This window comes from Astyanax mexicanus, chromosome 3 (assembly GCF_023375975.1).
Source record: "Astyanax mexicanus isolate ESR-SI-001 chromosome 3, AstMex3_surface, whole genome shotgun sequence".
In the NCBI taxonomy this organism is placed as follows: domain Eukaryota; kingdom Metazoa; phylum Chordata; class Actinopteri; order Characiformes; family Acestrorhamphidae; genus Astyanax; species Astyanax mexicanus.
The window spans coordinates 29099350-29121394 of record NC_064410.1 but is presented as its reverse complement, the minus strand read 5'-3'; the positions used below and the strand labels follow the sequence as shown (position 1 = coordinate 29121394).

Sequence of the window (22045 nt, the reverse complement as noted above, 5' to 3'; positions counted from 1 at the left end):
TCGTAGTAAGACAAAATGCAATATTTGCTTCCATGTGGACCTAATGCAGTGAATTAAAGCATTTGTTTTTTTGTAGTGTACTGGTTATCAGGTTCGCCTCACTCGCGAAAGGTCCCTGGTTCGAAACCAGGCAGAAACAGGCTTTTTCTGTCTTGATTCTGTCCCATCGAGCTGTAAAGTTTCTACAAGTTCTCGTACTAAGACGAAAGGTCCCTGGTTCGAAACCAGGCAGAAACAAGCTTTTTCTATCTTGATTCTGTCCCATCAAACTGTAAATTTTCTACAAGTTCTCGTACTAAGACAAAATGCAATATGTGCTTCCATGCGGATCGTATACAATGAGTTTATCAAGTTGTTTCTGTAGTGTAGTGGTTATCACGTTCGCCTAACACGCGAAAGGTCCCTGGTTCGAAACCAGGCAGAAACAGGACTCTTCTATCTTGATTCTGTCCCATCAAACATTACATTTTCTACAATTTGTCGTACTAAGACAAAATGCAATATGTGCTTCCATGTGGATCGTATACAATGCGTTAAACAAGTTGTTTCTGTAGTGTAGTGGTTATCACATTCGCCTAACACGCGAAAGGTCCCTGGTTCGAAACAAGGCAGAAACAGGACTTTTCTATCTTGAATCTGTCCCATCAAACTGTACATTTTCTACAAGTTGTCGGACTAAGACAAAATGCAATATGTGCTTCCATGCGGACCGTATACATTGAGTTTTTCAAGTTGTTTTTGTAGTGTAGTGTTTATCACGTTCGCCTCACACGCGAAAGGTCCCTGGTTCGAAACCAGGCAGAAACAAGACTTTTCTATCTTGGTTCTGTCCCATCAAACTGTACATTTTCTACAAGTTGTCGTACTAAGACAAAATGCAATATGTGCTTCCATGCGGATCGTATACAATGAGTTTATCAAGCTGTTTCTGTAGTGTAGTGGTTATCACATTCGCCTAACACGCGAAAGGTCCTTGGTTCGAAACCAGGCAGAAACAGGCCTTTTCTATCTTAATTCTGTCCCATCAAACTGTACATTTTCTACAAGTTGTAGTACTAAGACAAAATGCAATATGTGCTTCCACGCGGATCGTATACAATGCGTTTATCAAGCTGTTTCTGTAGTGTAGTGGTTATCACGTTCGCCTAACACGCGAAAGGTCCCTGGTTCGAAACCAGGCAGAAACACGTCTTTCCTGTCTTGATTCTGTCCCATCAAACTGTACAGTTTCTACAAGTTCTTCTACTAAGACAAAATGCAATATATGCTTCCATGTTGACCTAATGCAGTGACATAAACCAGTTGTTTCTGTAGTGTAGTGGTTATCACGTTCACCTAACACGCGAAAGGTCCCTGGTTCGAAACCAGGCAGAAACAGGACTCTCTTTCTATGTGCTTGATTCTGTCCCATCAAATATTACATTTTCTACAAGTTGTTGTACTAAGACAAAATGCAATATGTGCTTCCATGTGGATCGTATACCATGAGTTTATCAAGTTGTTTCTGTAGTGTAGTGGTTATCACGTTCGCCTAACACGCGAAAGGTCCCTGGTTCGAAACCAGGCAGAAACAGGCTTTTTCTGTCTTGATTCTGTCCCGTCAAACTGTAAAGTTTCTACAAGTTCTCGTACTAAGACAAAATGCAATATGTGCTTCCAGGTGGGTCTCATGCAATCACTGAAAGCAGTTGTTTCCTTAGTGTAGTGGTTATCACGTTCGCCTAACACGCGAAAGGTCCCTGGTTCGAAACCAGGCAGAAACGGGACTCTTCTATCTTGATTCTGTCCCATCAAACACTACATTTTCTACTAGTTGTTGTACTAAGACAAAATGCAGTATGTGCTTCCATGTGGATCGTATACAATGAGTTTATCAAGTTGTTTCTGTAGTGTAGTGGTTATCATGTTCGCCTAACACGCGAAAGGTTCCTGGTTCGAAACCAGGCAGAAACAGGCTTTTTCTGTCTTGATTCTGTCCCATCAAACTGTAAATTTTCTGCAAGTTCTCTTACTAAGACAAAATGCAATATGTGCTTCCATGTGGGCCTAATGCATTGAGTTAAACCAGTTGTTTCTGTAGTGTAGTGGTTATCACGTTCGCCTCACACGCGAAAGGTCCCTGGTTCGAAACCAGGCAGAAACAAGACTTTTCTATCTTGATTCTGTCCCATCAAACTGTACATTTTCTACAAGTTGTTTTACTAAGACAAAATGCAATATGTGCTTCAATGCGGATCGTATACAATGCATTTATCAAGTTGTTTCTGTAGTGTAGTGGTTATCACGTTCGCCTCACACGCGAAAGGTCCCTGGTTCGAAACCAGGCAGAAACAGACTTTTTCTGTCTTGATTCTGTCCCATCAAACTGTAAAGTTTCTATAAGTTCTCGTACTAAGACAAAATGCAATATGTGCTTCCATGTGGGTCTTATGCAATCACTGAAAGCAGTTGTTTCTGTAGTGTAGTGGTTATCACGTTCGCCTAACACGCGAAAGGTCCCTGGTTCGAAACCAGGCAGAAACAGAACTCTTCTATCTTGATTCTGTCCCATCAAACTGTACATTTTCTACAAGTTGTCTTACTAAGACAAAATGCAATATGTGCTTCCATGCGGATCGTATACAATGCGTTTATCAAGTTGTTTCTGTAGTGTAGTGGTTATCAGGTTCGCCTAACACGCGAAAAGTCCCTGGTTCGAAACGAGGCAGAAACAAGACTTTTCTATCTTGATTCTGTCCCATCAAACTGTAAAGTTTCCACAAGTTCTCGTACTAAGACAAAATGCAATATGTACTTCCATGTGGGTCTTATGCAATCACTGAAAGCAGTTGTTTCTTTAGTGTAGTGGTTATCACGTTCGCCTCACACGCGAAAGGTCCCTGGTTCGAAACCAGGCAGAAACAAGACTTTTCTATCTTGGTTCTGTCCCATCAAACTGTACATTTTCTACAAGTTGTCGTACTAAGACAAAATGCAATATGTGCTTCCATGCGGATCGTATACAATGCGTTTATCAAGCTGTTTCTGTAGTGTAGTGGTTATCACGTTCGCCTAACACGCGAAAGGTCCTTGGTTCGAAACCAGGCAGAAACAGGCCTTTTCTATCTTAATTCTGTCCCATCAAACTGTACATTTTCTACAAGTTGTAGTACTAAGACAAAATGCAATATGTGCTTCCATGCGGATCGTATACAATGCATTTATCAAGCTGTTTCTGTAGTGTAGTGGTTATCACGTTCGCCTAACACGCGAAAGGTCCCTGGTTCGAAACCAGGCAGAAACACGTCTTTCCTGTCTTGATTCTGTCCCATCAAACTGTACAGTTTCTACAAGTTCTTCTACTAAGACAAAATGCAATATGTGCTTCCATGTTGACCTAATGCAGTGACATAAACCAGTTGTTTCTGTAGTGTAGTGGTTATCACGTTCACCTAACACGCGAAAGGTCCCTGGTTCGAAACCAGGCAGAAACAGGACTCTCTTTCTATGTGCTTGATTCTGTTCCATCAAATATTACATTTTCTACAAGTTGTTGTACTAAGACAAAATGCAATATGTGCTTCCATGTGGATTGTATACCATAAGTTTATCAAGTTGTTTCTGTAGTGTAGTGGTTATCACGTTCGCCTAACACGCGAAAAGTCCCTGGTTCGAAACCAGGCAGAAACAGACTTTTTCTGTCTTGATTCTGTCCCGTCAAACTGTAAAGTTTCTACAAGTCAAAATGCAATATGTGCTTCCATGTGGGTCTCATGCAATCACTGAAAGCAGTTGTTTCTTTAGTGTAGTGGTTATCACGTTCGCCTAACACGCGAAAGGTCCCTGGTTCGAAACAAGGCAGAAACAGGCTTTTTCTGTCTTGATTCTGTCCCATCAAACTGTAAAGTTTCTACAAGTTCCCGTACTAAGACAAAATGCAATATGTGCTTCCATGTGGATCGTATACCATGAGTTTATCAAGTTGTTTCTGTAGTGTAGTGGTTATCACGTTCGCCTAACACGCGAAAGGTCCCTGGTTCGAAACCAGGCAGAAACAGGCTTTTTCTGTCTTGATTCTGTCCCATCAAACTGTAAAGTTTCTATAAGTTCCCGTACTAAGACAAAATGCAATATGTGCTTCCATGTGGGTCTTATGCAATCACTGAAAGCAGTTGTTTCTGTAGTGTAGTGGTTATCACGTTCGCCTAACACGCGAAAGGTCCCTGGTTCGAAACCAGGCAGAAACAGAACTCTTCTATATTGATTCTGTCCCATCAAACTGTACATTTTCTACAAGTTGTCGTACTAAGACAAAATGCAATATGTGCTTCCATGCGGATCGTATACAATGCGTTTATCAAGCTGTTTCTGTAGTGTAGTGGTTATCAGGTTTGCCTAACAAGCGAAAAGTCCCTGGTTCGAAACGAGGCAGAAACAAGACTTTTCTTTCTTGATTCTGTCCCATCAAACTGTAAAGTTTCTACAAGTTCTCGTACTAAGACAAAATGCAATATGTACTTCCATGTGGGTCTTATGCAATCACTGAAAGCAATTGTTTCTTTAGTGTAGTGGTTATCACGTTCGCCTCACACGCGAAAGGTCCCTGGTTCGAAACCAGGCAGAAACAAGACTTTTCTATCTTGGTTCTGTCCCATCAAACTGTACATTTTCTACAAGTTGTCGTACTAAGACAAAATGCAATATGTGCTTCCATGCGGATCGTATACAATGAGCTTGTCAAGTTGTTTCTGTAGTGTAGTGGTTATCATGTTTGCCTCACACGCGAAAGGTTCGTGGTTCGAAACCAGGCGGGAACAGGCTTTTTCTGTCTGTCCCATCAAACATTACATTTTCTACAAGTTGTTGTACAAAGACAAAATGCAATTTGTGCTTCCATGCGGATCGTATACAATGAGTTTGTCAAGTTGTTTCTGTAGTGTAGTGGTTATCATGTTTTTCTCACACGCGAAAGGTCCCTGGTTCGAAACCAGGCAGAAACAAGATTTTTCTGTCTTGATTCTGTCCCATCAAAAAGTACATTTTCTACAAGTTGTCGTACTAAGACAAAATGCAATATGTGCTTCCATGCGGATCGTATACAACGCGTTTGTCAAGTTGTTTCTGTAGTGTAGTGGTTATCACGTTCGCCTAACACTCGAAAGGTCCCTGGTTCGAAACCAGGCAGAAACAGGCATTTTCTATCTTAATTCTGTCCCATCAAACTGTACATTTTCTACAATTTGTCTTACTAAGACAAAATGCAATATGTGCTTCCATGTGGGTCTCATGCAATCACTAAAAGCAGTTGTTTCTATAGTGTAGTGGTTATCACGTTGGCCTCACACGCGAAAGGTTCCTGGTTCGAAACCAGGCAGAAACAGGCCTTTTCTGTCTTGATTCTGTCCCATCAAACTGTAAAGTTTCTACAAGTTCTCGTACTAAGACGAAAGGTCCCTGGTTCGAAACCAGGCAGAAACAAGCTTTTTCTATCTTGATTCTGTCCCATCAAACTGTAAATTTTCTGGAAGTTCTCATACTAAGACAAAATGCAATATGTGCTTCCATGTGGACCTAATGCATTGAATTAAACCAGTTGTTTCTGTAGTGTAGTGGTTATCACGTTCGCCTAACACGCGAAAGGTCCCTGGTTCGAAACCAGGCAGAAACAAGACTTTTCTATCTTGATTCTGTCCCATCAAATTGTACATTTTCTACAAGTTGTCGTACTCAGACAAAATGCAATATGTGCTTCCATGCGGATCGTATACAATGCGTTTACCAAGTTGTTTCTGTAGTGTAGTGGTTATCACGTTCGCCTAACACGCGAAAGGTCCTTGGTTCGAAACCAGGCAGAAACAGGCCTTTTCTATCTTAATTCTGTCCCATCAAACTGTACATTTTCTACAATTTGTCGTACTAAGACAAAATGCAATATGTGCTTCCATGTGGGTCTTAGGCAATCACTAACAGCAGTTGTTTCTGTAGTGTAGAGGTTACCACGTTCGCCTCACACGCGAAAGGTCCCTGGTTCGAAACCAGGCAGAAACAAGACTTTTCTATCTTGATTCTGTCCCATCAAACTGTACATTTTCTACAATTTGTCGTACTAAGACAAAATGCAATATGTGCTTCCATGCGGATCGTATACAATGAGTTTATCAAGTTGTTTCTGTAGTGTAGTGTTTATCACGTTCGCCTCACACGCGAAAGGTCCCTGGTTCGAAACCAGGCAGAAACAGGACTTTTCTATCTTGATTCTGTCCCATCAAACTGTACAGTTTCTACAAATTCTCTAAGACAAAATGCAATATATGCTTCCATGCGGATCGTATACAATGAGTTTATCAAGTTGTTTCTGTAGTGTAGTGGTTATCACGTTCGCCTCACACGCGAAAGGTCCCTGGTTCGAAACCAGGCAGAAACAGGCATTTTCTATCTTAATTCTGTCCCATCAAACTGTAAAGTTTCTATAAGTTCTCGTACTAAGACAAAATGCAATATGTGCTTCCATGTGGGTCTTATGCACTCACGGAAAGCAGTTGTTTCTGTAATGTAGTGGTTATCACGTTTGCCTAACACGCGAAAGGTCCCTGGTTCGAAACCAGGCAGAAACACGTCTTTCCTGTCTTGATTCTGTCCCATCAAACTGTACAGTTTCTACAAGTTCTTCTACTAAGACAAAATGCAATATGTGCTTCCATGTTGACCTAATGCAGTGACATAAACCAGTTGTTTCTGTAGTGTAGTGGTTATCACGTTCACCTAACACGCGAAAGGTCCCTGGTTCGAAACCAGGCAGAAACAGGACTCTCTTTCTATGTGCTTGATTCTGTTCCATCAAATATTACATTTTCTACAAGTTGTTGTACTAAGACAAAATGCAATATGTGCTTCCATGTGGATTGTATACCATAAGTTTATCAAGTTGTTTCTGTAGTGTAGTGGTTATCACGTTCGCCTAACACGCGAAAAGTCCCTGGTTCGAAACCAGGCAGAAACAGACTTTTTCTGTCTTGATTCTGTCCGGTCAAACTGTAAAGTTTCTACAAGTCAAAATGCAATATGTGCTTCCATGTGGGTCTCATGCAATCACTGAAAGCAGTTGTTTCTTTAGTGTAGTGGTTATCACGTTCGCCTAACACGCGAAAGGTCCCTGGTTCGAAACAAGGCAGAAACAGGCTTTTTCTGTCTTGATTCTGTCCCATCAAACTGTAAAGTTTCTACAAGTTCCCGTACTAAGACAAAATGCAATATGTGCTTCCATGTGGATCGTATACCATGAGTTTATCAAGTTGTTTCTGTAGTGTAGTGGTTATCACGTTCGCCTAACACGCGAAAGGTCCCTGGTTCGAAACCAGGCAGAAACAGGCTTTTTCTGTCTTGATTCTGTCCCATCAAACTGTAAAGTTTCTATAAGTTCCCGTACTAAGACAAAATGCAATATGTGCTTCCATGTGGGTCTTATGCAATCACTGAAAGCAGTTGTTTCTGTAGTGTAGTGGTTATCACGTTCGCCTAACACGCGAAAGGTCCCTGGTTCGAAACCAGGCAGAAACAGAACTCTTCTATATTGATTCTGTCCCATCAAACTGTACATTTTCTACAAGTTGTCGTACTAAGACAAAATGCAATATGTGCTTCCATGCGGATCGTATACAATGCGTTTATCAAGCTGTTTCTGTAGTGTAGTGGTTATCAGGTTTGCCTAACAAGCGAAAAGTCCCTGGTTCGAAACGAGGCAGAAACAAGACTTTTCTTTCTTGATTCTGTCCCATCAAACTGTAAAGTTTCTACAAGTTCTCGTACTAAGACAAAATGCAATATGTACTTCCATGTGGGTCTTATGCAATCACTGAAAGCAATTGTTTCTTTAGTGTAGTGGTTATCACGTTCGCCTCACACGCGAAAGGTCCCTGGTTCGAAACCAGGCAGAAACAAGACTTTTCTATCTTGGTTCTGTCCCATCAAACTGTACATTTTCTACAAGTTGTCGTACTAAGACAAAATGCAATATGTGCTTCCATGCGGATCGTATACAATGAGCTTGTCAAGTTGTTTCTGTAGTGTAGTGGTTATCATGTTTGCCTCACACGCGAAAGGTTCGTGGTTCGAAACCAGGCGGGAACAGGCTTTTTCTGTCTGTCCCATCAAACATTACATTTTCTACAAGTTGTTGTACAAAGACAAAATGCAATTTGTGCTTCCATGCGGATCGTATACAATGAGTTTGTCAAGTTGTTTCTGTAGTGTAGTGGTTATCATGTTTTTCTCACACGCGAAAGGTCCCTGGTTCGAAACCAGGCAGAAACAAGATTTTTCTGTCTTGATTCTGTCCCATCAAAAAGTACATTTTCTACAAGTTGTCGTACTAAGACAAAATGCAATATGTGCTTCCATGCGGATCGTATACAACGCGTTTGTCAAGTTGTTTCTGTAGTGTAGTGGTTATCACGTTCGCCTAACACGCGAAAGGTCCCTGGTTCGAAACCAGGCAGAAACAGGCATTTTCTATCTTAATTCTGTCCCATCAAACTGTACATTTTCTACAATTTGTCTTACTAAGACAAAATGCAATATGTGCTTCCATGTGGGTCTCATGCAATCACTAAAAGCAGTTGTTTCTATAGTGTAGTGGTTATCACGTTGGCCTCACACGCGAAAGGTTCCTGGTTCGAAACCAGGCAGAAACAGGCCTTTTCTGTCTTGATTCTGTCCCATCAAACTGTAAAGTTTCTACAAGTTCTCGTACTAAGACGAAAGGTCCCTGGTTCGAAACCAGGCAGAAACAAGCTTTTTCTATCTTGATTCTGTCCCATCAAACTGTAAATTTTCTGGAAGTTCTCATACTAAGACAAAATGCAATATGTGCTTCCATGTGGACCTAATGCATTGAATTAAACCAGTTGTTTCTGTAGTGTAGTGGTTATCACGTTCGCCTAACACGCGAAAGGTCCCTGGTTCGAAACCAGGCAGAAACAAGACTTTTCTATCTTGATTCTGTCCCATCAAATTGTACATTTTCTACAAGTTGTCGTACTCAGACAAAATGCAATATGTGCTTCCATGCGGATCGTATACAATGCGTTTACCAAGTTGTTTCTGTAGTGTAGTGGTTATCACGTTCGCCTAACACGCGAAAGGTCCTTGGTTCGAAACCAGGCAGAAACAGGCCTTTTCTATCTTAATTCTGTCCCATCAAACTGTACATTTTCTACAATTTGTCGTACTAAGACAAAATGCAATATGTGCTTCCATGTGGGTCTTAGGCAATCACTAACAGCAGTTGTTTCTGTAGTGTAGAGGTTATCACGTTCGCCTCACACGCGAAAGGTCCCTGGTTCGAAACCAGGCAGAAACAAGACTTTTCTATCTTGATTCTGTCCCATCAAACTGTACATTTTCTACAATTTGTCGTACTAAGACAAAATGCAATATGTGCTTCCATGCGGATCGTATACAATGAGTTTATCAAGTTGTTTCTGTAGTGTAGTGTTTATCACGTTCGCCTCACACGCGAAAGGTCCCTGGTTCGAAACCAGGCAGAAACAGGACTTTTCTATCTTGATTCTGTCCCATCAAACTGTACAGTTTCTACAAATTCTCTAAGACAAAATGCAATATATGCTTCCATGCGGATCGTATACAATGAGTTTATCAAGTTGTTTCTGTAGTGTAGTGGTTATCACGTTCGCCTCACACGCGAAAGGTCCCTGGTTCGAAACCAGGCAGAAACAGGCATTTTCTATCTTAATTCTGTCCCATCAAACTGTAAAGTTTCTATAAGTTCTCGTACTAAGACAAAATGCAATATGTGCTTCCATGTGGGTCTTATGCACTCACTGAAAGCAGTTGTTTCTGTAATGTAGTGGTTATCACGTTTGCCTAACACGCGAAAGGTCCCTGGTTTTAAAACCAGGCAGAAACACGTTTTTCCTGTCTTGATTCTGTCCCATCAAACTGTACAGTTTCTACAAGTTCTTCTACTAAGACAAAATGCAATATGTGCTTCCATGTTGACCTAATGCAGTGACATAAATCAGTTGTTTCTGTAGTGTAGTGGGTATCACATTCACCTAACACGCGAAAGGTCCCTGGTTCGAAACCAGGCAGAAACAGGACTCTTCTATCTTGATTCTGTCCCATCAAACATTAGATTTTCTACAAGTTGTTGTACTAAGACAAAATGCAATATGTGCTTCCATGTGGATTGTATACCATGAGTTTATCAAGTTGTTTCTGTAGTGTAGAGGTTATCACGTTCGCCTAACACGCGAAAGGTCCCTGGTTCGAAACCAGGCAGGAACAGGCTTTTTCTGTCTTGATTCTGTCCCATCAAACTGTACATTTTCTACAAGTTGACATACTAAGACAAAATGCACTATATGCTATATGCACGATGGCAATGGAGGTGATTATTAGGGCTTCTAAGTGGGTCGTAGGCGGGGAGAGGCTGCATGATGGCACCCGGCTCCCACCAGTTAGGGCGTTTATGGACGATATGACAACATTAACGACCACGGTGCCATGTACCCGGCGACTGCTAGGGAAGTTAAATGATAATCTTAGGCTGGCTAGGATGAAAGTTAAACCGAGCAAGTCTAGGAGTGTATCAATCGTTAAAGGGAAATTGATACAAGAAAGGTTTATGATGGAGGGAGAAGTCATACCATCTATATTGGAAAAGCCAGTTAAGAGTTTAGGTAGGTGGTATACTGCAGCACTGAATGATAAAGAGCAGGTGGAAGGGTTGAGGACAGAAATGGTGGAGGCTATTAATAGAATTGATAAGTCTTTTCTGCCAGGTAAATTAAAATTGTGGTGTCTGCAGTTTGGTTTGTTGCCTCGTCTAAGGTGGCCACTTACAGTTTATGATATTCCGATTTCTGAGGTTGAGAGGTTAGAAAGGCTTATGAGCAAGGATATAAGGACATGGTTGGGGGTGCCACGTTGCCTTAGTAGTGTGGCGTGGTGTGGGAGAGGGATGCTGGAACTGCCATTGACGAGCTTGGTTGAGGAGTTCAAATGTGCTAAGGTAGGACGTGAAATGCAGTTGTTAGGGTCAAAAGACGGGCTGGTTAAAGCAACAGCACCAGTGACTAGGTCTGGGAGGAAGTGGAATGCTCGAGAAGCTACTCAAGCCGCAAGGAGGGCACTGGAGCACAGGGATGTTGTGGGGCAGGTGCAAAATGGGAGGGCAGGATTAGGTTTAGGTGATTCTTGGAAAGCATTCGGCAAGGCCACATCACCTGAGAAAAGGCGTATGGTTACAGGGTTTATTCGTGAGCAGGAGGAGGAAGCAAGGAGGGCAAAAGCAGCAGGGCAGAGTAAACAGGGGCAGTGGATGAGATGGGAAAGTGTAGAGAAGCGGAGAATCACCTGGCGAGAGTTATGGGGATTGGATACAGGCCGTATAAAGTTTCTTTTGGGAGCTACATATGATGTTCTGCCAACGCCACAAAACCTTGCTCAGTGGGTGGGTGAGGATCCAAGTTGTAAGCTATGTGCAGGAAGTGGCACGCTGAAGCACATTTTGTCGGCATGTAAGGTGAGTCTATCCCAGGGGCGCTACACATGGAGGCATAATCAGGTACTTAGATCTCTTGCAGGTGCACTTGATAAGAAACGGTTAGAAGTTAATAACATGCCCGTGGTAGGTTGCAGTAGGGTAATCTCATTTGTGCGTGAGGGGCAGCATAGTGGAGAAACAGCACAGTGCTTGAAAACTGCTGGTAAGTGGGCCAATGCACGAGATTGGAAGTTATTAGTGGATGTAGGTAGTAAACTGCAGATCCCAGAGTGCATACTGGTTACAACCTTGAGGCCGGATGTAGTGTTGTACTCTGAAAGTAAGCGGATAGTGTATTTTATAGAGCTGACTGTTCCGTTTGAAGACGAGGTAGATGGAGCTTATGAAAGGAAAAGGCTGAAGTATACAGACTTGGTGGCTGAGGTGAGAGAGCGTGGGTGGCAAGCGTATATTAGACCGGTAGAGGTAGGTACTAGAGGCTTTGTTGCGAAGTCTGCCACAAGACTGCTGTCTGAATTCGGAATTAGAGGTCGTGTGCTAAGGACTGTAGTGAAGGAGTTGTCAGATGTAGCTGAAAGATCTAGTCAGTGGTTGTGGTTCAGAAGGGCTGAGGCTGTGTGGGGAAGGGAGTGAGTTTGTGCTTCTACAGCAAGCTTGGAGGGGGGTGGGTCTGGGACGCCAGACTTCACTGTTGAGCCTTCTGGAGGTGTCGTGGGCCTAATTCAGCGAAACACTGACGAAGGAAGGTGCCTGCCTGATGACCCCTGAGAAGAGCTTGCACTGAAGTTTGTGTTAGAGTTTGGATGAAGGGGATTGGTGTGGTCCTGCTCTTGTAATAATTTGTCTCATGAGTTTTTGTAGACGTCTGAGTACTTGGCAGTTGAGGCACGGACCATGAACATAGTTCGCTATGCTTCTGGATTCTTGTCGAGCCAGTATCAGATGGTAGTGGTTGCTGTGTTCTGCTCAAGCAACTTATAATGTGATTTATTGTGTGTGATTGTGCTTAGGTAAGTGTGTTGTTGCCATAGTTAAAGGAAGTGAGCTTAGATTAAGGAGGGATTCTGTTTGTTCATAGGTTATTTTTTGGTAGGTCTGTTACTTGGCAGTTGAGGCAATGGACCATGAACATAGTGTTAGGCTGTGCTTCTGGATTCTTGTCGAGCCAGTATCAGATTGTGGTGGTTTTGCTATTGTTGTTAGTTGAGTGAGTAGTAGATCCTGGCTGAGCCCTATGCATAACCCCAGCTGTTAGGTGCAGGATTTGTCAATTTCCTGTATTATATTACTTCCATGTGGATCGTATACAATGTATTTATCAAGTTGTTTCTGTAGTGTAGTGGTTATCACGTTCGCCTCACACGCGAAAGGTCCCTGGTTCGAAACCAGGCAGAAACAGTCTTTTTCTGTCTTGATTCTGTCCCATCAAACTGTAAAGTTTCTACAAGTTCTCGTACTAAGACAAAATGCAATATGTGCTTCCATGTGGGTCTTATGCAATCACTGAAAGCAGTTGTTTCTGTAGTGTAGTGGTTATCACGTTCGCCTAACACGCGAAAGGTCCCTGGTTCGAAACCAGGCAGAAACACGTTTTTGCTGTCTTGATTCTGTCCCATCAAACTGTACAGTTTCTACAAGTTCTTCTACTAAGACAAAATGCAATATGTGCTTCCATGTTGACCTAATGGAGTGAAATAAACCAGTTGTTTCTGTAGTGTAGTGGTTATCACGTTCGCCTAACTCGCGAAAGGTCCCTGGTTCGAAACCAGGCAGAAACAGGACTCTTCTATCTTGATTCTGTCCCATCAAACTGTACATTTTCTACAAGTTGTCGTACTAAGACAAAATGCAATATGTGCTTCCATGCTGATCGTATACAATGCGTTTATCAAGTTGTTTCTGTAGTGTAGTGGTTATCAGGTTCGCCTCACACGCGAAAAGTCCCTGGTTCGAAACCAGGCAGAAACAAGACTTTTCTATCTTGATTCTGTCCCATCAAATTGTACATTTTCTACAAGTTGTATTACTAAGACAAAATGCAATATGTGCTTCCATGTGGATCGTATACAATGCGTTGATCAAGTTGTTTCTGTAGTGTAGTGGTTATCACGTTCGCCTCACACGCGAAAGGTCCCTGGTTCGAAACCAGGCAGAAACAGGCTTTTTCTGTCTTGATTCTGTCCCATCAAACTGTAAAGTTTCTACAAGTTCTCGTACTAAGACAAAATGCAATATGTGCTTCCATGTGGGTCTTATGCAATCACTGAAAGCAGTTGTTTCTTTAGTGTCCTGGATATCACGTTCGCCTAACACGCGAAAGGTCCCTGGTTCGAAACCAGGCTGAAACACGTTTTTCCTGTCTTGATTCTGTCCCATCAAACTGTACAGTTTCTACAAGTTCTTCTACTAAGACAAAATGCAATATGTGCTTCCATGTTGACCTAATGCAGTGAAATAAACCAGTTGTTTCTGTAGTGTAGTGGTTATCACGTTCGCCTAACACGCGAAAGGTCTCTGGTTCGAAACCAGGCAGAAACAGGCTTTTTTGTCTTGATTCTGTCCCATCAAACTGTAAAGTTTCTACAAGTTCTCGTACTAAGACAAAATGCAATATGTGCTTCCATGTGGGTCTCATGCAATCACTGAAAGCAGTTGTTTCTTTAGTGTAGTGGTTATCACGTTCACCTCACACACGAAAGGTCCCTGGTTCGAAACCAGGCAGAAACAGACTTTTTCTGTCTTGATTCTGTCCCATCAAACTGTACATTTTCTACAAGTTGTCGTACTAAGACAAAATGCAATATGTGCTTCCATGCGGATCGTATACAATGCGTTTATCAAGTTGTTTCTGTAGTGTAGTGGTTATCAGGTTCGCCTCACACGCGAAAAATCCCTGGTTCGAAACCAGGCAGAAACAAGACTTTTCTATCTTGATTCTGTCCCATCAAACTGTACATTTTCTACAAGTTGTCGTACTAAGACAAAATGCAATATGTGCTTCCATGCGGATCGTATACAATGCGTTTATCAAGTTGTTTCTGTAGTGTAGTGGTTATCAGGTTCGCCTCACACGCGAAAAGTCCCTGGTTCGAAACCAGGCAGAAACAAGACTTTTCTATCTTGATTCTGTCCCATCAAATTGTACATTTTCTACAAGTTGTATTACTAAGACAAAATGCAATATGTGCTTCCATGTGGATCGTATACAATGCGTTGATCAAGTTGTTTCTGTAGTGTAGTGGTTATCACGTTCGCCTCACACGCGAAAGGTCCCTGGTTCGAAACCAGGCAGAAACAGGCTTTTTCTGTCCTGATTCTGTCCCATCAAACTGTAAAGTTTCTACAAGTTCTCGTACTAAGACAAAATGCAATATGTGCTTCCATGTGGGTCTTATGCAATCACTGAAAGCAGTACTTTCTTTAGTGTCCTGGATATCACGTTCGCCTAACACGCGAAAGGTCCCTGGTTCGAAACCAGGCTGAAACACGTTTTTCCTGTCTTGATTCTGTCCCATCAAACTGTACAGTTTCTACAAGTTCTTCTACTAAGACAAAATGCAATATGTGCTTCCATGTTGACCTAATGCAGTGAAATAAACCAGTTGTTTCTGTAGTGTAGTGGTTATCACGTTCGCCTAACACGCGAAAGGTCTCTGGTTCGAAACCAGGCAGAAACAGGCTTTTTTGTCTTGATTCTGTCCCATCAAACTGTAAAGTTTCTACAAGTTCTCGTACTAAGACAAAATGCAATATGTGCTTCCATGTGGGTCTCATGCAATCACTGAAAGCAGTTGTTTCTTTAGTGTAGTGGTTATCACGTTCGCCTCACACACGAAAGGTCCTTGGTTCGAAACCAGGCAGAAACAGACTTTTTCTGTCTTGATTCTGTCCCATCAAACTGTACATTTTCTACAAGTTGTCGTACTAAGACAAAATGCAATATGTGCTTCCATGCGGATCGTATACAATGCGTTTATCAAGTTGGTTCTGTAGTGTAGTGGTTATCAGGTTCGCCTCACACGCGAAAAGTCCCTGGTTCGAAACCAGGCAGAAACAAGACTTTTCTATCTTGATTCTGTCCCATCAAACTGTACATTTTCTACAAGTTGTCGTACTAAGACAAAATGCAATATGTGCTTCCATGCGGATCGTATACAATGCGTTTATCAAGTTGTTTCTGTAGTGTAGTGGTTATCAGGTTCGCCTCACACACGAAAGGTCCCTGGTTTGAAACCAGGCAGGAACAGGCTTTTTCTGTCTTGATTCTGTCCCATCAAACTGTACAGTTTCTACAAGTTCTCGTAGTAAGACAAAATGCAATATTTGCTTCCATGTGGACCTAATGCAGTGAATTAAAGCATTTGTTTTTTTGTAGTGTACTGGTTATCAGGTTCGCCTCACTCGCGAAAGGTCCCTGGTTCGAAACCAGGCAGAAACAGGCTTTTTCTGTCTTGATTCTGTCCCATCGAGCTGTAAAGTTTCTACAAGTTCTCGTACTAAGACGAAAGGTCCCTGGTTCGAAACCAGGCAGAAACAAGCTTTTTCTATCTTGATTCTGTCCCATCAAACTGTAAATTTTCTGCAAGTTCTCGTACTAAGACAAAATGCAATATGTGCTTCCATGTGGACCTAATGCATTGAATTAAGCCAGTTGTTTCTGTAGTGTAGTGGTTATCACGTTTGCCTTACACGCGAAAGGTACCTGGTTCAAAACCAGGCAGAAACAGGACTCTTCTATCTTGATTCTGTCCCATCAAACATTACATTTTCTACAAGTTGTTGTACTAAGACAAAATGCAATATTTGCTTCCATGCGGATCGTATACAATGAGTTTATCAAGTTGTTTCTGTAGTGTAGTGGTTATCACTTTCGCCTCACACGCGAAAGGTCCCTGGTTCGAAACCAGGCAGGAACAGGCTTTTTCTGTCTTGATTCTGTCCCATCAAACTGTACAGTTTCTACAAGTTCTCGTACTAAGACAAAATGCAATATTTGCTTCCATGTGGACCTAATGCAGTGAATTAAAGCAGTTGTTTTTGTAGTGTAGTGGTAATCAGATTCGCCTCACACGCGAAAGGTCCCTGGTTCGAAACCAGGCAAAAACAGGCTTTTTCTGTCTTGATTCTGTCCCATCAAACTGTAAATTTTCTGCAAGTTCTCGAACTAAGACAAAATGCAATATGTGCTTCCATGTGGACCTAATGCATTGAATTAAACCAGTTGTTTCTGTAGTGTAGTGGTTGTCACGTTCGCCTAACACGCGAAAGGTCCCTGGTTCGAAACCAGGCAGAAACAGGACTCTTCTATCTTGATTCTGTCCCATCAAACATTACATTTTCTACAAGTTGTCGTACTAAGACAAAATGCAATATGTGCTTCCATGTGGATCGTATACAATGCGCTAAACAAGTTGTTTCTGTAGAGTAGTGGTTATCACGTTCGCCTAACACGCGAAAGGTCCCTGGTTCGAAACCAGGCAGAAACAGGCTTTTTCTGTCTTGATTCTGTCCCATCAAACTGTAAATTTTCTGCAAGTTCTCTTACTAAGACAAAATGCAATATGTGCTTCCATGTGGGCCTACTGCATTGAGTTAAACCAGTTGTTTCTGTAGTGTAGTGGTTATCACGTTCGCCTCACACGCGAAAGGTCCCTGGTTCGAAACCAGGCAGAAACAAGACTTTTCTATCTTGATTCTGTCCCATCAAACTGTACATTTTCTACAAGTTGTCGTACTAAGACAAAATGCAATATGTGCTTCAATGCGGATCGTATACAATGCATTTATCAAGTTGTTTCTGTAGTGAAGTGGTTATCACGTTCGCCTCACATGCGAAAGGTCCCTGGTTCAAAACCAGGCTGAATCAGACTTTTTCTGTGTTGATTCTGTCCCATCAAACTGTAAAGTTTCTATAAGTTCCCGTACTAAGACAAAATGCAATATGTGCTTCCATTTGGGTCTTATGCAATCACTGAAAGCAGTTGTTTCTTTAGTGTAGTGGTTATCACGTTCGCCTCACACGCGAAAGGTCCCTGGTTCGAAACCAGGCAGAAACGAGACTTTTCTATCTTGGTTCTGTCCCATCAAACTGTACATTTTCTACAAGTTGTCGTACTAAGACAAAATGCAATATGTGCTTCCATGCGGATCGTATACAATGCGTTTATCAAGCTGTTTCTGTAGTGTAGTGGTTATCACGTTCGCCTAACACGCGAAAGGTCCTTGGTTTGAAACCAGGCAGAAACAGGCCTTTTCTATCTTAATTCTGTCCCATCAAACTGTACATTTTCTACAAGTTGTAGTACTAAGACAAAATGCAATATGTGCTTCCATGCGGATCGTATACAATGCGTTTATCAAGCTGTTTCTGTAGTGTAGTCGTTATCACGTTCGCCTAACACGCGAAAGGTCCCTGGTTCGAAACCAGGCAGAAACACGTTTTTCCTGTCTTGATTCTGTCCCATCAAACTGTACAGTTTCTACAAGTTCTTCTACTAAGACAAAATGCAATATGTGCTTCCATGTTGACCTAATGCAGCGACATATACCAGTTGTTTCTGTAGTGTAGTGGTTATCACGTTCACCTAACACGCGAAAGGTCCCTGGTTCGAAACCAGGCAGAAACAGGACTCTTTTTCTATGTGCTTGCTTCTGTCCCATCAAATATTACATTTTCTACAAGTTGTTGTACTAAGACAAAATGCAATATGTGCTTCCATGTGGATTGTATACCATGAGTTTATCAAGTTGTTTCTGTAGTGTAGTGGTTATCACGTTCGCCTAACACGCGAAAGGTCCCTGGTTCGAAACCAGGCAGAAACAGGCTTTTTCTGTCTTGATTCTGTCCCATCAAACTGTAAAGTTTCTACAAGTTCTCGTACTAAGACAAAATGCAATATGTGCTTCCATGTGGGTCTCATGCAATCACTGAAAGCAGTTGTTTCTTTAGTGTAGTGGTTATCACGTTCGCCTAACACGCGAAAGGTCCCTGGTTCGAAACCAGGCAGAAACAGGACTCTTCTATCTTGATTCTGTCCCATCAAACACTACATTTTCTACTAGTTGTTGTACTAAGACAAAATGCAATATGTGCTTCCATGTGGATTGTATACCATGAGTTTATCAAGTTGTTTCTGTAGTGTAGTGGTTATCACGTTCGCCTAACACGCGAAAGGTTCCTGGTTCGAAACCAGGCAGAAACAGGCTTTTTCTGTCGTGATTCTGTCCCATCAAACTCTAAAGTTTCTATAAGTTCTCGTACTAAGACAAAATGCAATATGTGCTTCCATGTGGGTCTTATGCAATCACTGAAAGCAGTTGTTTCTGTAGTGTAGTGGTTATCACGTTCGCCTAACACGCGAAAGGTCCCTGGTTCGAAACCAGGCAGAAACAGAACTCTTCTATCTTGATTCTGTCCCATCAAACTGTACATTTTCTACAAGTTGTCGTACTAAGACAAAATGCAATATGTGCTTCCATGCGGATCGTATACAATGCGTTTTTCAAGTTGTTTCTGTAGTGTAGTGGTTATCAGGTTCGCCTAACACGCGAAAAGTCCCTGGTTCGAAACGAGGCAGAAACAAGACTTTTCTATCTTGATTCTGTCCCATCAAACTGTAAAGTTTCTACAAGTTCTCGTACTAAGACAAAATGCAATATGTACTTCCATGTGGGTCTTATGCAATCACTGAAAGCAGTTGTTTTTTTAGTGTAGTGGTTATCACGTTCGCCTCACACGCGAAAGGTACCTGGTTCGAAACCAGGCAGAAACAAGACTTTTCTATCTTGGTTCTGTCCCATCAAACTGTACATTTTCTACAAGTTGTCGTACTAAGACAAAATGCAATATGTGCTTCCATGTTGACCTAATGCAGTGACATAAACCAGTTGTTTCTGTAGTGTAGTGGTTATCACGTTCACCTAACACGCGAAAGGTCCCTGGTTCGAAACCAGGCAGAAACAGGACTCTTCTATCTTGATTCTGTCCCATCAAACACTACATTTTCTACTAGTTGTTGTACTAAGACAAAATGCAATATGTGCTTCCATGTGGATCGTATACCATGAGTTTATCAAGTTGTTTCTGTAGTGTAGTGGTTATCACGTTCGCCTAACACGCGAAAGGTCCCTGGTTCGAAACCAGGCAGAAACAGGCTTTTCTGTCTTGATTCTGTCCCATCAAACTGTAAATTTTCTGCAAGTTCTGTTACTAAGACAAAATGCAATATGTGCTTCAATGTGGGCCTAATGCATTGAGTTAAACCAGTTGTTTCTGTAGTGTAGTGGTTATCACGTTCGCCTCACACGCGAAAGGTCCCTGGTTCGAAACGAGGCAGAAACAAGACTTTTCTATCTTGATTCTGTCCCATCAAACTGTACATTTTCTACTAGTTGTTGTACTAAGACAAAATGCAATATGTGCTTCCATGTGGATCGTATACCATGAGTTTATCAAGTTGTTTCTGTAGTGTAGTGGTTATCACGTTCGCCTAACACGCGAAAGGTCCCTGGTTCGAAACCAGGCAGAAACAGGCTTTTTCTGTCTTGATTCTGTCCCATCAAACTGTAAATTTTCTGCAAGTTCTCTTACTAAGACAAAATGCAATATGTGCTTCCATGTGGGCCTAATGCATTGAGTTAAACCAGTTGTTTCTGTAGTGTAGTGGTTATCACGTTCGCCTCACACGCGAAAGGTCCCTGGTTCGAAACCAGGCAGAAACAAGACTTTTCTATCTTGATTCTGTCCCATCAAACTGTACATTTTCTACAAGTTGTCGTACTAAGACAAAATGCAATATGTGCTTCCATGCGGATCGTATACAATGCATTTATCAAGTTGTTTTTGCAGTGTAGTGGTTATCACGTTCGCCTCACACGCGAAAGGTCCCTGGTTCGAAACCAGGCAGAAACAGGCTTTTTCTGTCTTGATTCTGTCCCATCAAACTGTAAAGTTTCTATAAGTTCTCGTACTAAGACAAAATGCAATATGTGCTTCCATGTGGGTCTTATGCAATCACTGAAAGCAGTTGTTTCTGTAGTGTAGTGGTTATCACGTTCGCCTAACATGCGAAAGGTCCCTGGTTCGAAACCAGGCAGAAACAGGACTCTTCTATCTTGATTCTGTCCCATCAAACACTACATTTTCTACTAGTTGTTGTACTAAGACAAAATGCAATATGTGCTTCCATGTGGATCGTATACCATGAGTTTATCAAGTTGTTTCTGTAGTGTAGTGGTTATCAGGTTCGCCTAACACGCGAAAAGTCCCTGGTTCGAAACGAGGCAGAAACAAGACTTTTCTATCTTGATTCTGTCCCATCAAACTTTACATTTTCTACAAGTTCTCGTACTAAGACAAAATGCAATATGTGCTTCCATGTGGGTCTTATGCAATCACTGAAAGCAGTTGTTTCTTTAGTGTAGTGGATATCACGTTCGCCTAACACGCGAAAGGTCCTTGGTTCGAAACCAGGCTGAAACATGTTTTTCCTGTCTTGATTCTGTCCCATCAAACTGTACAGTTTCTACAAGTTCTTCTACTAAGACAAAATGCAATACGTGCTTCCATGTTGACCTAATGCAGTGACGTAAACCAGTTGTTTCTGTAGTGTAGTGGTTATCACGTTCACCTAACACGCGAAAGGTACCTGGTTCGAAACCAGGCAGAAACAAGACTTTTCTATCTTGGTTCTGTCCCATCAAACTGTACATTTTCTACAAGTTGTCGTACTAAGACAAAATGCAATATGTGCTTCCATGCAGATCGTATACAATGCGTTTATCAAGCTGTTTCTGTAGTGTAGTGGTTATTACGTTCGCCTAACACGCGAAAGGTCCTTGGTTCGAAACCAGGCAGAAACAGGCCTTTTCTATCTTAATTCTGTCCCATCAAACTGTACATTTTCTACAAGTTGTAGTACTAAGACAAAATGCAATATGTGCTTCCATGCGGATCGTATACAATGCGTTTATCAAGCTGTTTCTGTAGTGTTGTGGTTATCACGTTCGCCTAACACGCGAAAGGTCCCTGGTTCGAAACCAGGCAGAAACACGTCTTTCCTGTCTTGATTCTGTCCCATCAAACTGTACAGTTTCTACAAGTTCTTCTACTAAGACAAAATGCAATATGTGCTTCCATGTTGACCTAATGCAGTGACATAAAACAGTTGTTTCTGTAGTGTAGTGGTTATCACGTTCACCTAACACGCGAAAGGTCCCTGGTTCGAAACCAGGCAGAAACAGGACTCTCTTTCTATGTGCTTGATTCTGTCCCATCAAATATTACATTTTCTACAGGTTGTTGTACTAAGATTAAATGCAATATGTGCTTCCATGTGGATTGTATACCATGAGTTTATCAAGTTGTTTCTGTAGTGTAGTGGTTATCACGTTCGCCTAACACGCGAAAGGTCCCTGGTTCGAAACCAGGCAGAAACAGGCTTTTTCTGTCTTGATTCTGTCCCGTCAAACTGTAAAGTTTCTACAAGTTCTCCTACTAAGACAAAATGCAACATGTGCTTCCATGTGGGTCTCATGCAA

General features: G+C 41.8%; 66 non-coding genes across 66 annotated transcripts; all 66 read left to right on the top strand.

Moving 5' to 3' along the window:
* Nucleotides 1–354: 354 nt before the first annotated feature.
* Nucleotides 355–427, top strand: trnav-aac (transfer RNA valine (anticodon AAC)). The gene has a single exon. It is a non-coding gene; the product is annotated as a tRNA-Val (tRNA).
* Nucleotides 428–734: 307 nt separating this feature from the next.
* trnav-cac (transfer RNA valine (anticodon CAC)) lies at nt 735–807 on the top strand. Its single transcript has one exon. It is a non-coding gene; the product is annotated as a tRNA-Val (tRNA).
* A 117-nt stretch (nt 808–924) lies between these two features.
* On the top strand, nt 925–997 carry trnav-aac (transfer RNA valine (anticodon AAC)). The gene has a single exon. It is a non-coding gene; the product is annotated as a tRNA-Val (tRNA).
* Nucleotides 998–1114: 117 nt separating this feature from the next.
* On the top strand, nt 1115–1187 carry trnav-aac (transfer RNA valine (anticodon AAC)). Its single transcript has one exon. It is a non-coding gene; the product is annotated as a tRNA-Val (tRNA).
* A 117-nt stretch (nt 1188–1304) lies between these two features.
* Nucleotides 1305–1377, top strand: trnav-aac (transfer RNA valine (anticodon AAC)). The gene has a single exon. It is a non-coding gene; the product is annotated as a tRNA-Val (tRNA).
* Nucleotides 1378–1500: 123 nt separating this feature from the next.
* Nucleotides 1501–1573, top strand: trnav-aac (transfer RNA valine (anticodon AAC)). The gene has a single exon. It is a non-coding gene; the product is annotated as a tRNA-Val (tRNA).
* Nucleotides 1574–1880: 307 nt separating this feature from the next.
* On the top strand, nt 1881–1953 carry trnav-aac (transfer RNA valine (anticodon AAC)). The gene has a single exon. It is a non-coding gene; the product is annotated as a tRNA-Val (tRNA).
* A 117-nt stretch (nt 1954–2070) lies between these two features.
* On the top strand, nt 2071–2143 carry trnav-cac (transfer RNA valine (anticodon CAC)). The gene has a single exon. It is a non-coding gene; the product is annotated as a tRNA-Val (tRNA).
* A 117-nt stretch (nt 2144–2260) lies between these two features.
* trnav-cac (transfer RNA valine (anticodon CAC)) lies at nt 2261–2333 on the top strand. Its single transcript has one exon. It is a non-coding gene; the product is annotated as a tRNA-Val (tRNA).
* A 117-nt stretch (nt 2334–2450) lies between these two features.
* trnav-aac (transfer RNA valine (anticodon AAC)) lies at nt 2451–2523 on the top strand. Its single transcript has one exon. It is a non-coding gene; the product is annotated as a tRNA-Val (tRNA).
* Nucleotides 2524–2830: 307 nt separating this feature from the next.
* Nucleotides 2831–2903, top strand: trnav-cac (transfer RNA valine (anticodon CAC)). Its single transcript has one exon. It is a non-coding gene; the product is annotated as a tRNA-Val (tRNA).
* Nucleotides 2904–3020: 117 nt separating this feature from the next.
* Nucleotides 3021–3093, top strand: trnav-aac (transfer RNA valine (anticodon AAC)). Its single transcript has one exon. It is a non-coding gene; the product is annotated as a tRNA-Val (tRNA).
* Nucleotides 3094–3210: 117 nt separating this feature from the next.
* On the top strand, nt 3211–3283 carry trnav-aac (transfer RNA valine (anticodon AAC)). The gene has a single exon. It is a non-coding gene; the product is annotated as a tRNA-Val (tRNA).
* Nucleotides 3284–3400: 117 nt separating this feature from the next.
* Nucleotides 3401–3473, top strand: trnav-aac (transfer RNA valine (anticodon AAC)). The gene has a single exon. It is a non-coding gene; the product is annotated as a tRNA-Val (tRNA).
* A 123-nt stretch (nt 3474–3596) lies between these two features.
* On the top strand, nt 3597–3669 carry trnav-aac (transfer RNA valine (anticodon AAC)). The gene has a single exon. It is a non-coding gene; the product is annotated as a tRNA-Val (tRNA).
* Nucleotides 3670–3963: 294 nt separating this feature from the next.
* On the top strand, nt 3964–4036 carry trnav-aac (transfer RNA valine (anticodon AAC)). Its single transcript has one exon. It is a non-coding gene; the product is annotated as a tRNA-Val (tRNA).
* Nucleotides 4037–4153: 117 nt separating this feature from the next.
* Nucleotides 4154–4226, top strand: trnav-cac (transfer RNA valine (anticodon CAC)). Its single transcript has one exon. It is a non-coding gene; the product is annotated as a tRNA-Val (tRNA).
* A 307-nt stretch (nt 4227–4533) lies between these two features.
* Nucleotides 4534–4606, top strand: trnav-cac (transfer RNA valine (anticodon CAC)). Its single transcript has one exon. It is a non-coding gene; the product is annotated as a tRNA-Val (tRNA).
* A 490-nt stretch (nt 4607–5096) lies between these two features.
* On the top strand, nt 5097–5169 carry trnav-aac (transfer RNA valine (anticodon AAC)). The gene has a single exon. It is a non-coding gene; the product is annotated as a tRNA-Val (tRNA).
* A 117-nt stretch (nt 5170–5286) lies between these two features.
* trnav-cac (transfer RNA valine (anticodon CAC)) lies at nt 5287–5359 on the top strand. The gene has a single exon. It is a non-coding gene; the product is annotated as a tRNA-Val (tRNA).
* Nucleotides 5360–5574: 215 nt separating this feature from the next.
* On the top strand, nt 5575–5647 carry trnav-aac (transfer RNA valine (anticodon AAC)). The gene has a single exon. It is a non-coding gene; the product is annotated as a tRNA-Val (tRNA).
* Nucleotides 5648–5764: 117 nt separating this feature from the next.
* On the top strand, nt 5765–5837 carry trnav-aac (transfer RNA valine (anticodon AAC)). The gene has a single exon. It is a non-coding gene; the product is annotated as a tRNA-Val (tRNA).
* A 117-nt stretch (nt 5838–5954) lies between these two features.
* On the top strand, nt 5955–6027 carry trnav-cac (transfer RNA valine (anticodon CAC)). The gene has a single exon. It is a non-coding gene; the product is annotated as a tRNA-Val (tRNA).
* Nucleotides 6028–6144: 117 nt separating this feature from the next.
* Nucleotides 6145–6217, top strand: trnav-aac (transfer RNA valine (anticodon AAC)). The gene has a single exon. It is a non-coding gene; the product is annotated as a tRNA-Val (tRNA).
* A 113-nt stretch (nt 6218–6330) lies between these two features.
* On the top strand, nt 6331–6403 carry trnav-cac (transfer RNA valine (anticodon CAC)). The gene has a single exon. It is a non-coding gene; the product is annotated as a tRNA-Val (tRNA).
* A 307-nt stretch (nt 6404–6710) lies between these two features.
* On the top strand, nt 6711–6783 carry trnav-aac (transfer RNA valine (anticodon AAC)). Its single transcript has one exon. It is a non-coding gene; the product is annotated as a tRNA-Val (tRNA).
* A 123-nt stretch (nt 6784–6906) lies between these two features.
* On the top strand, nt 6907–6979 carry trnav-aac (transfer RNA valine (anticodon AAC)). The gene has a single exon. It is a non-coding gene; the product is annotated as a tRNA-Val (tRNA).
* Nucleotides 6980–7273: 294 nt separating this feature from the next.
* trnav-cac (transfer RNA valine (anticodon CAC)) lies at nt 7274–7346 on the top strand. Its single transcript has one exon. It is a non-coding gene; the product is annotated as a tRNA-Val (tRNA).
* A 117-nt stretch (nt 7347–7463) lies between these two features.
* trnav-cac (transfer RNA valine (anticodon CAC)) lies at nt 7464–7536 on the top strand. Its single transcript has one exon. It is a non-coding gene; the product is annotated as a tRNA-Val (tRNA).
* A 307-nt stretch (nt 7537–7843) lies between these two features.
* Nucleotides 7844–7916, top strand: trnav-aac (transfer RNA valine (anticodon AAC)). Its single transcript has one exon. It is a non-coding gene; the product is annotated as a tRNA-Val (tRNA).
* A 490-nt stretch (nt 7917–8406) lies between these two features.
* trnav-cac (transfer RNA valine (anticodon CAC)) lies at nt 8407–8479 on the top strand. Its single transcript has one exon. It is a non-coding gene; the product is annotated as a tRNA-Val (tRNA).
* Nucleotides 8480–8596: 117 nt separating this feature from the next.
* trnav-aac (transfer RNA valine (anticodon AAC)) lies at nt 8597–8669 on the top strand. The gene has a single exon. It is a non-coding gene; the product is annotated as a tRNA-Val (tRNA).
* Nucleotides 8670–8884: 215 nt separating this feature from the next.
* On the top strand, nt 8885–8957 carry trnav-aac (transfer RNA valine (anticodon AAC)). The gene has a single exon. It is a non-coding gene; the product is annotated as a tRNA-Val (tRNA).
* Nucleotides 8958–9074: 117 nt separating this feature from the next.
* On the top strand, nt 9075–9147 carry trnav-aac (transfer RNA valine (anticodon AAC)). Its single transcript has one exon. It is a non-coding gene; the product is annotated as a tRNA-Val (tRNA).
* Nucleotides 9148–9264: 117 nt separating this feature from the next.
* On the top strand, nt 9265–9337 carry trnav-cac (transfer RNA valine (anticodon CAC)). The gene has a single exon. It is a non-coding gene; the product is annotated as a tRNA-Val (tRNA).
* Nucleotides 9338–9454: 117 nt separating this feature from the next.
* On the top strand, nt 9455–9527 carry trnav-cac (transfer RNA valine (anticodon CAC)). Its single transcript has one exon. It is a non-coding gene; the product is annotated as a tRNA-Val (tRNA).
* Nucleotides 9528–9640: 113 nt separating this feature from the next.
* Nucleotides 9641–9713, top strand: trnav-cac (transfer RNA valine (anticodon CAC)). The gene has a single exon. It is a non-coding gene; the product is annotated as a tRNA-Val (tRNA).
* A 498-nt stretch (nt 9714–10211) lies between these two features.
* On the top strand, nt 10212–10284 carry trnav-aac (transfer RNA valine (anticodon AAC)). Its single transcript has one exon. It is a non-coding gene; the product is annotated as a tRNA-Val (tRNA).
* A 2547-nt stretch (nt 10285–12831) lies between these two features.
* trnav-aac (transfer RNA valine (anticodon AAC)) lies at nt 12832–12904 on the top strand. The gene has a single exon. It is a non-coding gene; the product is annotated as a tRNA-Val (tRNA).
* A 117-nt stretch (nt 12905–13021) lies between these two features.
* On the top strand, nt 13022–13094 carry trnav-aac (transfer RNA valine (anticodon AAC)). Its single transcript has one exon. It is a non-coding gene; the product is annotated as a tRNA-Val (tRNA).
* A 117-nt stretch (nt 13095–13211) lies between these two features.
* Nucleotides 13212–13284, top strand: trnav-aac (transfer RNA valine (anticodon AAC)). The gene has a single exon. It is a non-coding gene; the product is annotated as a tRNA-Val (tRNA).
* Nucleotides 13285–13401: 117 nt separating this feature from the next.
* On the top strand, nt 13402–13474 carry trnav-cac (transfer RNA valine (anticodon CAC)). Its single transcript has one exon. It is a non-coding gene; the product is annotated as a tRNA-Val (tRNA).
* A 117-nt stretch (nt 13475–13591) lies between these two features.
* On the top strand, nt 13592–13664 carry trnav-cac (transfer RNA valine (anticodon CAC)). The gene has a single exon. It is a non-coding gene; the product is annotated as a tRNA-Val (tRNA).
* A 307-nt stretch (nt 13665–13971) lies between these two features.
* On the top strand, nt 13972–14044 carry trnav-cac (transfer RNA valine (anticodon CAC)). The gene has a single exon. It is a non-coding gene; the product is annotated as a tRNA-Val (tRNA).
* A 496-nt stretch (nt 14045–14540) lies between these two features.
* trnav-cac (transfer RNA valine (anticodon CAC)) lies at nt 14541–14613 on the top strand. The gene has a single exon. It is a non-coding gene; the product is annotated as a tRNA-Val (tRNA).
* A 117-nt stretch (nt 14614–14730) lies between these two features.
* Nucleotides 14731–14803, top strand: trnav-cac (transfer RNA valine (anticodon CAC)). Its single transcript has one exon. It is a non-coding gene; the product is annotated as a tRNA-Val (tRNA).
* A 307-nt stretch (nt 14804–15110) lies between these two features.
* Nucleotides 15111–15183, top strand: trnav-aac (transfer RNA valine (anticodon AAC)). Its single transcript has one exon. It is a non-coding gene; the product is annotated as a tRNA-Val (tRNA).
* A 1166-nt stretch (nt 15184–16349) lies between these two features.
* trnav-cac (transfer RNA valine (anticodon CAC)) lies at nt 16350–16422 on the top strand. The gene has a single exon. It is a non-coding gene; the product is annotated as a tRNA-Val (tRNA).
* A 117-nt stretch (nt 16423–16539) lies between these two features.
* On the top strand, nt 16540–16612 carry trnav-cac (transfer RNA valine (anticodon CAC)). The gene has a single exon. It is a non-coding gene; the product is annotated as a tRNA-Val (tRNA).
* Nucleotides 16613–16729: 117 nt separating this feature from the next.
* Nucleotides 16730–16802, top strand: trnav-aac (transfer RNA valine (anticodon AAC)). The gene has a single exon. It is a non-coding gene; the product is annotated as a tRNA-Val (tRNA).
* A 307-nt stretch (nt 16803–17109) lies between these two features.
* On the top strand, nt 17110–17182 carry trnav-cac (transfer RNA valine (anticodon CAC)). The gene has a single exon. It is a non-coding gene; the product is annotated as a tRNA-Val (tRNA).
* Nucleotides 17183–17489: 307 nt separating this feature from the next.
* On the top strand, nt 17490–17562 carry trnav-cac (transfer RNA valine (anticodon CAC)). The gene has a single exon. It is a non-coding gene; the product is annotated as a tRNA-Val (tRNA).
* A 307-nt stretch (nt 17563–17869) lies between these two features.
* On the top strand, nt 17870–17942 carry trnav-aac (transfer RNA valine (anticodon AAC)). Its single transcript has one exon. It is a non-coding gene; the product is annotated as a tRNA-Val (tRNA).
* Nucleotides 17943–18059: 117 nt separating this feature from the next.
* trnav-aac (transfer RNA valine (anticodon AAC)) lies at nt 18060–18132 on the top strand. The gene has a single exon. It is a non-coding gene; the product is annotated as a tRNA-Val (tRNA).
* A 123-nt stretch (nt 18133–18255) lies between these two features.
* On the top strand, nt 18256–18328 carry trnav-aac (transfer RNA valine (anticodon AAC)). Its single transcript has one exon. It is a non-coding gene; the product is annotated as a tRNA-Val (tRNA).
* A 307-nt stretch (nt 18329–18635) lies between these two features.
* trnav-aac (transfer RNA valine (anticodon AAC)) lies at nt 18636–18708 on the top strand. The gene has a single exon. It is a non-coding gene; the product is annotated as a tRNA-Val (tRNA).
* A 117-nt stretch (nt 18709–18825) lies between these two features.
* trnav-aac (transfer RNA valine (anticodon AAC)) lies at nt 18826–18898 on the top strand. The gene has a single exon. It is a non-coding gene; the product is annotated as a tRNA-Val (tRNA).
* A 497-nt stretch (nt 18899–19395) lies between these two features.
* trnav-aac (transfer RNA valine (anticodon AAC)) lies at nt 19396–19468 on the top strand. Its single transcript has one exon. It is a non-coding gene; the product is annotated as a tRNA-Val (tRNA).
* A 117-nt stretch (nt 19469–19585) lies between these two features.
* Nucleotides 19586–19658, top strand: trnav-aac (transfer RNA valine (anticodon AAC)). Its single transcript has one exon. It is a non-coding gene; the product is annotated as a tRNA-Val (tRNA).
* Nucleotides 19659–19774: 116 nt separating this feature from the next.
* Nucleotides 19775–19847, top strand: trnav-cac (transfer RNA valine (anticodon CAC)). The gene has a single exon. It is a non-coding gene; the product is annotated as a tRNA-Val (tRNA).
* A 117-nt stretch (nt 19848–19964) lies between these two features.
* Nucleotides 19965–20037, top strand: trnav-aac (transfer RNA valine (anticodon AAC)). The gene has a single exon. It is a non-coding gene; the product is annotated as a tRNA-Val (tRNA).
* A 117-nt stretch (nt 20038–20154) lies between these two features.
* Nucleotides 20155–20227, top strand: trnav-cac (transfer RNA valine (anticodon CAC)). The gene has a single exon. It is a non-coding gene; the product is annotated as a tRNA-Val (tRNA).
* A 117-nt stretch (nt 20228–20344) lies between these two features.
* trnav-cac (transfer RNA valine (anticodon CAC)) lies at nt 20345–20417 on the top strand. Its single transcript has one exon. It is a non-coding gene; the product is annotated as a tRNA-Val (tRNA).
* A 117-nt stretch (nt 20418–20534) lies between these two features.
* Nucleotides 20535–20607, top strand: trnav-aac (transfer RNA valine (anticodon AAC)). Its single transcript has one exon. It is a non-coding gene; the product is annotated as a tRNA-Val (tRNA).
* Nucleotides 20608–21674: 1067 nt separating this feature from the next.
* trnav-aac (transfer RNA valine (anticodon AAC)) lies at nt 21675–21747 on the top strand. The gene has a single exon. It is a non-coding gene; the product is annotated as a tRNA-Val (tRNA).
* Nucleotides 21748–21870: 123 nt separating this feature from the next.
* On the top strand, nt 21871–21943 carry trnav-aac (transfer RNA valine (anticodon AAC)). Its single transcript has one exon. It is a non-coding gene; the product is annotated as a tRNA-Val (tRNA).
* Nucleotides 21944–22045: the final 102 nt, after the last annotated feature.